At 38.8% G+C, this 12,304-nt stretch overlaps 1 long non-coding RNA gene across 1 annotated transcript in view; it reads right to left on the bottom strand.

Moving 5' to 3' along the window:
• The window catches only part of LOC143673309 (uncharacterized), a 60,884-nt gene extending 48,804 nt beyond the window's left edge, over positions 1-12,080 (bottom strand). The window contains exon 1 of the long non-coding RNA XR_013170315.1: positions 12,000-12,080. This is a non-coding gene — a long non-coding RNA (uncharacterized LOC143673309). The remainder of the gene's footprint in view (positions 1-11,999) is intronic.
• Positions 12,081-12,304: the final 224 nt, after the last annotated feature.

Below are 12,304 nucleotides of genomic sequence, written 5' to 3'. Positions count from 1 at the left end.
GATAAAAGGATCAATTACAAACATAAATAGAATATGTACTCTCAGTCTTAAACCATAGAATATAGGACATGTAGAAATAGTCAGAAGTTAGAGAAGAGGGGGAAAATTACCTATTGCACATAGAACTTTTAACCAGCTTGAACTTAAATGTTTGGAAATGTGTAGAGGTGAGGGTAGCTTGCTTTTGGGATTATAAGTAATAGTTCTCTATTGTAGGTGAATTTGGTTGAAAGGGGTTGATAGAGAAATAGTAAGTCACCAATTAACACTACAAATATAATCAATTTTTGGTATGAACTAGCACAAATATATACTGCTTGTATAAAGAGTTAATGTAAGTGATATATGGGGAAAATACCTTTGTCAGCTATGGACTAGAGTTAACAGTAATACCTTAATATTATTTCATCAACACTAATAGCTGTACAACACCAATACTAGAGGTCAACAATAGAGGAGGTAAGGGATATTGGATGATTTGTTTTTTCTGTTTTATATGTCTATGTGTCATTTTTCTTTCTAGAGCAATGAAAATGGTCTAAAACTAAGTTTAATGATGATTGCACAATGACCGGATGCTACTGTGAAACATTGTATACACATATGATATGTCAATATATCACAATAAAATTTGAGGATGAAAAACCACATGTAAATAAAAATTATGAGACCTGAAATATGTGAAACAAACATTCACAGATTTATGGGAGAAATAGGTGATTCCATATTAATAGAAGATTTCAAAAATCACTTTAAATAATGGCTAACACATCCACACTGAAGGCCAAAAGACAAAGGGGACTTGAATAAGTAATATGTACCAAGTGGATGCAACAGATATATATAGTTGTATATAACACACATAGAGAGGGAGAGTGTGAGAAATAGATTATACAAATATGTTTGAAAACAACAGAGTAAATACTTTACTGACGTGAAGAAGGATCATTCCCTAGGACCGACTAAGTATTGTATCACAAACATTGTAATAGAAGTTTCAAAAAATTTTACAAGATTGAAATCATATAAAGGAGCTTACCTGAACAAAATGAAATTAATCTAATTATCAGTAACAAGAGAACATGAAAATTTACAAATATGTGGAAATTAAACAATGCACTCATAAGGAACCAATGTGATAAAGAAAAAAAATCACCAGGAAATTTGGAAAATCTTAAGATAAATGAAAAGGAAAATACAAAATACCAAAACTCATGACAAAGATTAAATAGACTGATAAAGAAACAAAAAGAGAGGACACAAATAACAAAAATCACTTGAACTGAAAGGGGAAATAGTGAAATAAAAGGGATTGTAAGAGGATATTAAGAATGACTGCATGCTAATAAATTAGATAACAGAGAAATGGACAAGTTCCCAGAGACACACAAATTTACTAAACTGAAACAATAAGAATTACAATCTCAAAAAGACCAAGAACAATTGTAGTAGTTAGGGTTCTCTAGAGAAACAGAATCAACAGGGAACACTTGCAAATATAAAATTTATGAAAGTGTCTCACGTGACCATAGGAATGCAGAGTCCAAAATCCACAGGGCAGGCTGAGAAGCCGATGACTCCAATGGATGGCCTGGATGAACTCCACAGGAGAGCCTCACCAGCCAAAGCAGGAATGAAACCTGTCTCCTCTGAGTCCTCCTTAAAAGGCTTCCCATGATTGGATTTAGCATCACTAATTGCAGAGACACTCCCCTTTGACTGATTACAAATGGAATCAGCTGTGGATGTAGCTGACGTGATCATGACCTAATCCTATGAAATGTCCTCATTGCAACAGACAGGCCAGTGCTTGCCCAATCAGATGAACAGGTACCACAACTTGGCCAAGTTGACACCTGTCCCTAACCATGACAGTCCACCCCTTGTCAACTTGGCACATATATATATATATATATATATATATATATATATATATATATATATATATATATATATATATCACCTTAGACCATACTTAATTTCCAAATGAAAACAAATAGGCACACATTTTTTCTTTTACCTGACAATACTCAACTGTCCTGCATATAACTGGAAACACATTAAATCTCTCCAGAATAGCGTGCAAATCCTTAGGCAACATTCATTCTTAAACTTGATGTCTTACAACTTAAACTGTATAACACAAACAAAACAACATTACAGTCCTCGTTTCTGTAACTGATCACGTGGCCGAAGTTCATATTTATCACTACCTTCTTCCACTACCCATTCCATGTTCCCTTTCCCCTCAGCAAGCACTTCAGCTGGCCATGGTTCTTTGCCTGGTGGGGTGACCCAAACCTTCATTCCTGACGTCTCAGAGCCATTAGTGGTCCTGACTGGATTGTGTTGTTGCAGTTTTCCATTGATTTTAATCACAGGGCATGGTAGTACTAATAGACGCCCCAGGGGATCTCCTATATTCCAAGAAAACTCTTCTTTACCTCCATTATGTAGTTGCAGTCCTACTTCCTTCTGATAGTCAGGGTCAATTACCCCAGACAATAATGTAATCCCCTTCTTGGTGTGTTGATCCAGAGGCATAAGTAGCCCAAAGTGGCCAGGTGGCAATCTTAACTTCCAGTTGAGTGGTATCACTGTTGTTTCTCCTGGAGAAAGCACACCCCGTTTTGGAACTAAAACCTGTAGACCAGCAGAACTCAGGGTAGCAGGGACAGGAAGCAAAAATTTTCCTAGTGGATCACTAGGAGTAATAGTGAGTGGCACCACACCCATTTCCACCCCTTGGTTCCTGGACCCATGGATCCTGGCTATGGGAGAAACAGCACCATACAGTGGACGCTGATTCAGAGCATACACAGCTTCCTGGAGAATATTACCCCAGCCTTTCAAGTTTTTGCCACCTAGTTGGCACCATAATTGAGTTTTCAAAAGGCCATTCCACCGTTCTATCAATCCAGCAGCTTCTGGATGATGGGGAACATGGTAAGACCAGAGAATTCCATGAGCATGTGCCCATTCCCGCACTTCATTTGCTGTGAAGTGTGTTCCTTGATCCGAAGCAATGCTAGGTGGAATACCATGATGATGGATAAGGCATTCTGTAAGCCCATGGATAGTAGTTTTGGCAGAAGTATTGCGTGCAGGGAAAGCAAACCCATATCCAGAATATGTGTCTATTCCAGTTAGAACAAATTGCTGCCCCTTCCATGAAGGGAGTGGTCCAATGTAATCAACCTGCCACCATGTAGCTGGCTGGTCACCTCGGGGAATGGTGCCATATCGGGGGCTGAGTGTGGGTCTCTGCTGCTGGAAGATTGGGCACTCAGCAGTGGCTGTAGCCAGGTCAGCCTTGGTGAGTGGAAGTCTGTGTTGCTGAGCCCATGCATAACCTCCATCCCTACCACCATGACCACCTTGTTCATGAGCCCATTGGGCAATAACAGGAGTTGCTGGGGAAAGAGGCTGACTGGTATCCATAGAACGGGTCATCTTATCCACTTGATTATTAAAATCTTCCTCTGCTGAAGTCACCCTCTGGTGTGCATTCACATGGGACACAAATACCTTCATGTTTTTAGCCCACTCAGAAAGGTCTATCCACATACTTCTTCCCCAGACCTCTTTGTCACCAATTTTCCAATTATGGTCTTTCCAAGTCCCTGACCATCCAGCCAAACCATTAGCAACAGCCCATGAGTCAGTATACAAACGCACCTCTGGCCAGTTTTCCTTCCAAGCAAAATGAACAACCAGGTGCCCTGCTCGAAGTTCTGCCCACTGGGAGGATTTCCCCTCACCACTGTCCTTCAAGGACACTCCAGAAAGGGGTTGTAATGCTGCAGCTGTCCACTTTCGGGTGGTACCTGCATATCGTGCTGAACCATCTGTAAACCAGGCCCGAGTTTTCTCTTCCTCAGTCAATTCACTGTAAGGAACTCCCCAAGAGGCCATAGCTCTGGTCTGGGAAAGAGAAGGTAATGTGGCAGCAGGAGTGGAAACCATGGGCATTTGTGCCACTTCTTCATGTAACTTACTTGTGCCTTCAGGACCTGCTCTGGCTCTATCTCGTATATACCATTTCCACTTTACAATAGAGTGCTGCTGTGCACGCCCAACTTTATGGCTTGGTGGGTCAGACAACACCCAACTCATGATAGGCAACTCAGGTCTCATGGTAACTTGGTGGCCCATGGTTAAGCGTTCAGTCTCTACTAAGGCCCAGTAGCAGGCCTAAAGCTGTTTCTCAAAAGGAGAGTAGTTATCTGCAGCAGATGGTAAGGCTTTGCTCCAAAATCCTAAGGGTCTGCGTTGTGATTCTCCTATAGGGGCCTGCCAAAGGCTCCAGACAGCATCTCTATTTGCCACTGACACTTCCAGCACCATTGGATCTGCTGGATCATATGGCCCAAGTGGCAGAGCAGCTTGCACAGCAGCCTGGACCTGTCGCAGAGCCTCCTCTTGTTCAGGTCCCCACTCAAAATTAGCAGCTTTTCTGGTCACTTGATAAATGGGCCAGAGTAGCACACACAAATGAGGAATATGTTGTCGCCAAAATCCAAAAAGACCAACTAGGCGTTGTGCCTCTTTTTTGGATGTGGGAGGGGCCAGATGCAGCAATTTATCCTTCACCTTAGAAGGGATATCTCGACATGCCCCACACCACTGGACACCTAAAAATTTTACTGAGGTGGAAGGCCCCTGTATTTTTGTTGGATTTATCTCCCATCCTCTGACACGCAAATGCCTTACCAGTAAATCTAGAGTAGTTGCTACTTCTTGCTCACTAGGTCCAATCAACATGATATCATCAATATAATGGACCAGTGTGATGTCTTGTGGGAGGGAGAAACGATCAAGGTCTCTGCGAACAAGATTATGACATAGGGCTGGAGAGTTGATATACCCCTCAGGTAGGACAGTGAAAGTATATTGCTGACCTTGCCAGCTGAAAGCAAACTGTTTTTGGTGGTCCTTACTAATAGCTATTGAGAAAAAAGCATTTGCCAGATCAATAGCTGCATACCAGGTACCAGGGGATGTATTGATTTGCTCAAGCAATGATACTACATCTGGAACAGCAGCTGAAATTGGAGTTACAACCTGGTTGAGTTTATGATAATCCACTGTCATTCTCCAAGACCCATCTGTTTTCTGCACAGGCCAAATAGGAGAGTTGAATGGGGATGTGGTGGGAATCACCACCCCTGCATCTTTCAAGTCCTTAAGAGTGGCAGTAATCTCTGCAATCCCTCCAGGAATACGGTATTGCTTTTGATTTACTATTTTGCTTGGTAGGGGCAGTTCTAGTGGCTTCCACTTGGCCTTTCCCACCATAATAGCCCTCACTGCACGAGTTAGAGAACCAATGTGGGGATTCTGCCAGTTGCTCAGTATGTCTATGCCAATTATACACTCCGGAACTGGGGAAATAACTACAGGATGTGTCTGGGGGCCCACTGGACCCACTGTGAGATGGATCTGAGCTAAAACTCCATTGATCACCTGGCCTCCATAAGCCCCCACTCTGACTGGTGGTCCAGAGTGACGTTTTGGGTCCCCTGGAATTAATGTCACTTCTGAACCAGTGTCTAATAATCCCCGAAATATCTGATCATTTCCTTTTCCCCAATGCACAGTTACCCTGGTGAAAGGCCATCGGTCTCCTTGGGGAAGACTTAGAGGAAGGTTAACAGTATAAATTTGTGGCAGTGTAACAGGTTTCTCCCCCAAAGGGACCTGGCCTCCCCTTCATTCAAGGGGCTCAGGGTCTGAAAACTGTTTCAAATCTGGAAATTGGTTAAGGGGCCGTGACTCTGTGTTTTTGTAATTCAGGTTAGACTTCTGTTCCCTTGACCTAGAACTCTTTTGTTTATACAGATCCAACAAGAATTTAGTAGGCTGCCCTTCTATTGTATTTCTAGGCACCCCATAATTTACTAGCCAATGCCACAAATCTCTGCGTGTCATATAATTTTGATGCCTCCTTTGAGTTTGTTGTCTATTATAATAACCACGTCTACCCTGTCTTTGGTGATTAAGTGTTCCCACCTGGCTTCTGCCAACTCGGGATCCTGTCATCCCCATTGTGTTTAAGGATTCCAGCTCAGTGACAGCAGTTCCTACAGTAATATCTGACCTACAGAGAAGTGCAACCACAGAGCTCTTGAGGGATGATGGTGCTAGTCTCACAAATTTATTTCTCACTGTTCTGGTAAAAGGTGCATCCTCTGGACATTCCTGGGGTGTAAGAGCAGGCTTTGCATGATAAATCCACTCTAACATCCCAATCTCTCTAAGCCTCTGGATCCCCTCATCTACATTATACCAGGGCAGTTCTGGCATTTCAACCTCAGGTAATGTTGGCCACCTTTTGATCCATGTTTCAACCAAACACCCAAAAAAGCTGTTAACACCTCTTCTAACTGCTCTAGCTATAACACTGAATGCAGAATCTCTGCTTAGTGGGCCCATATCAATAAATTCAGCCTGATCCAGCCTTATATTCCTCCCACCATTATCCCACACTCTTAAAATCCATTGCCACACATATTCCCCTGATTTCTGTCTATATAAATTGGAAAACTCACACAGTTCTTTTGGAGTATAATGTACCTCCTCATGTGTGATACTTTGTACCTCACTTTTAGGGGCCTGTTGGGACTTTAGTCTAGTTATAGGTCTAGAAGAAATGAGGGGTGGTGGGGGTGGGTCATGAAAAGAATTAGAAATATCTTCCAAGCCATTTGCTTCAGGGCTTTCATTTGCAGTTTCATCTGGTGAAACAGGATTAATAACTCTAGGGCTAATCCCTTCAGGAGGAGGTTGGGTGGCCAATTCCTCAAGGCAGGCTGGAGGTGGGGTGGCTATGTCCTCAGGGCAGACTATTACAGGGTTATCTAAAGAAGGCTCAGCATGGTCTAGGGTTTCAACCTCACCCCCAACATCATTATCAATCCATATGTCACCATCCCATTTTTCAGTGTCCCACTCCTTTCCAATCAATGCCCTCACTTTAATGGCAGACACCATGCAAGACTGAGATTTCAGTTTATGTTGTAAAGTTGCTACTCTAACAATAAGATTCTGAGTTTGATTTTCAGAGATCTCAAGCCTACGGCTACAGGAAATAAAATTTTCCTTCAGGATACTCATAGAAACCTCTACATCTTTCAGACGGCACTTAAGCTTCTTGTTTGAAGCCTTAAGCCCATCCCTTTCACCCTTTAATGTAGACAGTGTATCTAACAACAACCAACCAACATCTCTATAACTCTTATTTCTACAAAATTCTGTAAATGTGTCAAAAACATTATCCCCCAGAGTCTGGCTTCATACAAGCGAAGCATTAGGAGAATCGAATGATGATATTTTGACTATCTCCTTTGCCAACTCAGTCCATGGATTGGGAGTGTCATTCTGATTACAGGAATCAGAGTTCTTAGTGTCTCTGAGCTCAGTCAGAGTAGAAAACCATTCATAAAAACCCATTTTTAAGATTCTGTTCCTTAAGAACCACTCCTGGTACCAAGATGTATTAGTTAGGGTTCTCTAGCGAAACAGAATCAACAGGGAACACTTGCAAATATAAAATTTATGAAAGTGTCTCACGTGACCGTAGGAATGCAGAGTCCAAAATCCACAGGGCAGGCTGAGAAGCCGATGACTCCAATGGATGGCCTGGATGAACTCCACAGGAGAGGATCACCAGCCAAAGCAGGAATGAAACCTGTCTCCTCTGAGTCCTCCTTAAAAGGCTTTCCATGATTGGATTTAGCATCACTAATTGCAGAAGACACTCCCCTTTGGCTGATTACAAATGGAATCAGCTGTGGATGTAGCTGACGTGATCATGACCTAATCCTATGAAATGTCCTCATTGCAACAGACAGGCAGGCCAGCGCTTGCCCAATCAGACGAACAGGTACCACAACTTGGCCAAGTTGACACCTGTCCCTAACCATGACAACAATTAAGTATTACATCAGTTATTGAAAACTACCCAATGCAGCAACGTCTAGGACAGTATAGATTCATTACTGATTTAAGTAGAATTTCTCTAAAGAAAATACAAATAGCCAATAGTAAATAAAAAAATATTCAACACTTTAGGTTATCAGAGAAATGCAAATCAAAAGCAAAATGAAATACCACTTTCCTTCCTCAACATGGCTATTGCTAACCAAGTAAAGAATAATAAATTTTGATGAAGATACAGAGAAATAGAGATTCTGATATTATTGCTAGTGTCACTGTAAAATGGTATAGTCACTATGGAGACCAGTTTGGCAGTTCTACAGATAGTTGAAGATGGAATTCCCATATAACCTAACAGTCCAACTTCTTGGTATAAACTCAAAAAGTAGGGACACTGATAATATGGTATACCAATGGTTACAGCAGCATTGTTCAAAGGAGATAAAAAACATAAGCAACCCATGTCTATTAATAGATGAATGAGTAAACAAAAAGTGGTATACAAATATTTTGGAGCAGCTAGAAGACAAAATCTGAAATGGTGATATGGTAGCCCAAGACAAACTCTGGGATCTGTCCTGTAACTACTTATTTACAAATGCTTTGAAAACTCTTGCTTTTGTATTTCTTTGCTTTGTATATATGTTATATTATAAAATAAAAAATTAAATATAAAAATATAAAATTCAAAATAAAATTAATATTCTCTTACAAACCGAGGTCTATTGTTAACAGTAATGCTGTAATATTCTTTTATTAATTATAACAAGGTCACCATGACAAAGCTAGCTGTCAATAATAAGAGGATATAAAGGGTAGGGTATTTCTTTTCGAAGAAGTGAGAATGTTCTCATATTAAAAGTGATGATGAATGCACAACTATGTGATTATACAAAGAGTCTTTGATTGTATATTTAAAATCAATTGTATAGTATGTGAATAAAAACTGTTTTAAAAAGTGGTATACATACAATGGAGTATTATTCAGCTGTAAAAGTGAATGAAGATCTGATACATACTATAACATGCATGAATCATGAAGAAATGATGTGTAAAATAAGCCAGACACAAAATGACAAATATTGAATGAACTTGTTTATACAAAATAACAGAAAGAAGGAAATTTCATAGTGACCAATGGCTGCTATGTTACAAAATTATGTTGTTACCAAAGCCTGTATGTGTACAGAGGGGAAAGGAATTATTGATGAGTAGAAAGTTTCTGTTTGAGGTGATAAAGAAGTGGAATAATAGACATTGGTGATAGTAACACAATGTGATGAATGTAATTGATGCAACTGAAATGTCCATTTGAAAGTGGTTAAATGGGAAACTGAGTAGTTTAATTGGTACCACAAGAACAAGTTTTAAATAGATCACAATGATATATAAACTTCACACTCATGAAAATAGTTACTATTAAAAATAAATACTCACAAGGTGCAGTGAATTAGAAAACCTTGTACATTTCTGGTGGGAATATAAAATGATGCAACCACTGTGTAAAAGAGTTTGGAGATTTCTCAAATAGTTAAACATACAACTAACATCTGACCTGGCATGCTACTTAAAATATATATTCCCCAAAAAACAGAAAACTCAAACATATAATTGTAGAGCAATACTTATAGAAACACTTTTATTATATCTAAAAGGTGGAAGCAACCCAAGTATGCTTCAACAGAGGAGATAAAATGTGTTATATAAACATACAATGGAATATTATTCAACTGTAGAATGAAGTTCTGACACATGCTGCCATGAATGAACTAGAAGACATCACATTGAATGAAATGTCTGACACATACAGACATATTGTATGATTTCACTCATTTGAATAACTGAAATGAGCAAGTTCAGAGACAGAAAATAGATTAGACCTTATCTGGTGCAGGATAGATAGGCAATAGTGAATTGATGCACAATGGGTACAGAATTTCTGTTTAGGATGAAGGAAAGGTTCTGGAAATGAATGGTGGTGAGCAGAGTCCAACATTGTCCATGTAACTAATCTCAGGAATGTTATTCTTAGGAGTGTTTGAGATGGTAACATTCATGCTGTATATATGTTTCCAGAATACAAAAATTGTCTTTGTCTCTTTTGTTGCACTTTTTTTTTAAATTGTGGAAACATACATATTGCATACATGTTATACTGTCTCTTTTCTTACCCCAAGATGGGATCTAATATTGGAGAAAAGACTTGAAAAGACCTTTTTGGACATATGCCCTGTATCAGTATTAATGTGTATAACTTGTTAACTCTACATAAGGCAGTTCCATTAGTGATTATCCTAGTTCTAAGAATATTTACATAGAAGTATTGTGTGCAAGGAAAATGGTGCATCCAGGATACACTCAAGTGTTTACAAAGGAGAAAGACATAAAGGAAGAAAGAAGGAATGGCAAATGTGGCAAAATATAAAAAAAATACTAAATCAGGATATAGGGGCAGGGTTGTGTTTTGATAGTCTTTATTTTTTGCATTTGCCCTGTGTGCCAGTTTTAAAGGATTTATGTACCATAGAAAATCCATGCTTCAATCCTAACCCAATCTTGTGGAGACAGCTATTTCTTTAAGCCCTACCCAGCGCTGTATGCTGGGAACTTATCGCCATAGAGATGTGGCTCTATCCATTCCAGGTGGGTCCTGATTAGTTTACTAGACTTCTTTAAAAAGAGGAAGCATTTTGAAGAAAGTGGAGAACAAGGAGAGAGCCGCAGAACCACAGAAGAATCACAGGCCAGAGACATTTGGAGATGAAAAAGGAAAATGCCCCCAAGAGAGCTTCATGAAACAAGAAGCCTGGAGAGAAAGCAATCAGCATTGCCATATTCACTATGTGGCTTTCCAGTTGAGAGAGAAACCCTAAACTTCATAGGTCTTTCTTAAGTGAATGTAACCTCTTGTGCCTTCATTTGGACATTTTTACAGATTTGCTTTAATTGGAATATTCTCATGACCTTAGACTGTAAAATTGCAACTTATTAAATTCCCCTTTCTAAATGCCATTCTGTTTCTGGTATACTGCATTCTGGCAGCTAGAAAACTAGAACACTCTGCAATTTAGAAATTATTTCAGTAACATTAAAGGAAAAAGTGAAATGAGAAGGGAATTGAAATGGCACACTACAAAATAATGGAGGATTTAATAATAAAAAATACACACAGAAAACAATTTAAATGGAAGTTTTATGTCTTTCATTGTAAGTAATTTTATTCATTATGCCACACTCTAGTCTCATTTATTTTAATAAATTTTCATTGAAAGAAATTATTTACTTAGAGCAGAGCTTGGTGCAACCATCTATTGCCTGTAAGAGAATCACTTTAGATACAAAGGCCAGAGAAAATGAAGGAATGGGAAACATTAATGAGACACCACATGCAAGTAATACCTAGAAATTAAATAGGTACACTAGAATAATAGATAAAAATTAAAACAACCATAGTTATAAAAAACAAAGAACTATATTTTGTATATATATGAAAGTGTCAACCTATCAAGAACATGTAAAAATTATAAACTTATATGCAGGGAACAGCAGAGCACCAAAATATATGGAGGAAAAATAAATATGTGTCTATTTGGATGGACATACAACTCTCTATTATGGTAGATAATTCTATTATAATAGTTGGACAGTTCAACTTTCCATTTCACAAATGAATAGAAAAACTAGACAGATGATTGATAAGGAAATAAAGGACTTAAACAACACTATAATCCAACTAGCTCCAGCAGAATATAAATTCTTCTGAAGTCCATGTGGAATACTCATGGAACAGATATGTTACCCTATAACTTGTATAAAAACACTGAAAACATAAGTAACTTCTTTGACTGAGTGAAATGACTTAAGAAATTGATGACAAAAGGGAAAGTGGGAAGTTCCACAAATCTGTGGAAATTGAACGACATGCTCAAACAAACAAAGGGTCACAGATGAAATCATGAAGAATATTAGAAAACACTTAGAGATATACAAAATTGAATACACAATGTAACTTATAGGATGCACTGAAAATCTTGCTAATAGAGAAATTTAGCCATAAACACCTGTATTTAGGTTGGGCAATGGTGGCACAGTGACAGAGTTCTCACCTGCCATGCTGGAGCCCTCGGTTCAATTCTTGGTGCCTGCCAATGAAAAAAAAACCGTATTTAAAAAGAATAGCAATTTTAAATTAATACCAGAATTTACAACTTAAGGAAATAGTAAAAGAAGAGCAAACTAAACCCAAATCTGTTAGAATGAAGGAAATAAAGATTAGATCACAGATAAATTAGAGAACTGAATAAGAACAGAATCAATACAACTAAAAGCTGGTCTTTGAAAAGATCAACAAATTTGTAAATCTGAT

Source organism: Tamandua tetradactyla, unplaced genomic scaffold (genome assembly GCF_023851605.1).
Source record: "Tamandua tetradactyla isolate mTamTet1 unplaced genomic scaffold, mTamTet1.pri scaffold_96_ctg1, whole genome shotgun sequence".
Lineage (NCBI taxonomy): Eukaryota > Metazoa > Chordata > Mammalia > Pilosa > Myrmecophagidae > Tamandua > Tamandua tetradactyla.
Note: the sequence above shows the minus strand (reverse complement) of the source record. Positions and strands in the feature narration are given on the sequence as shown.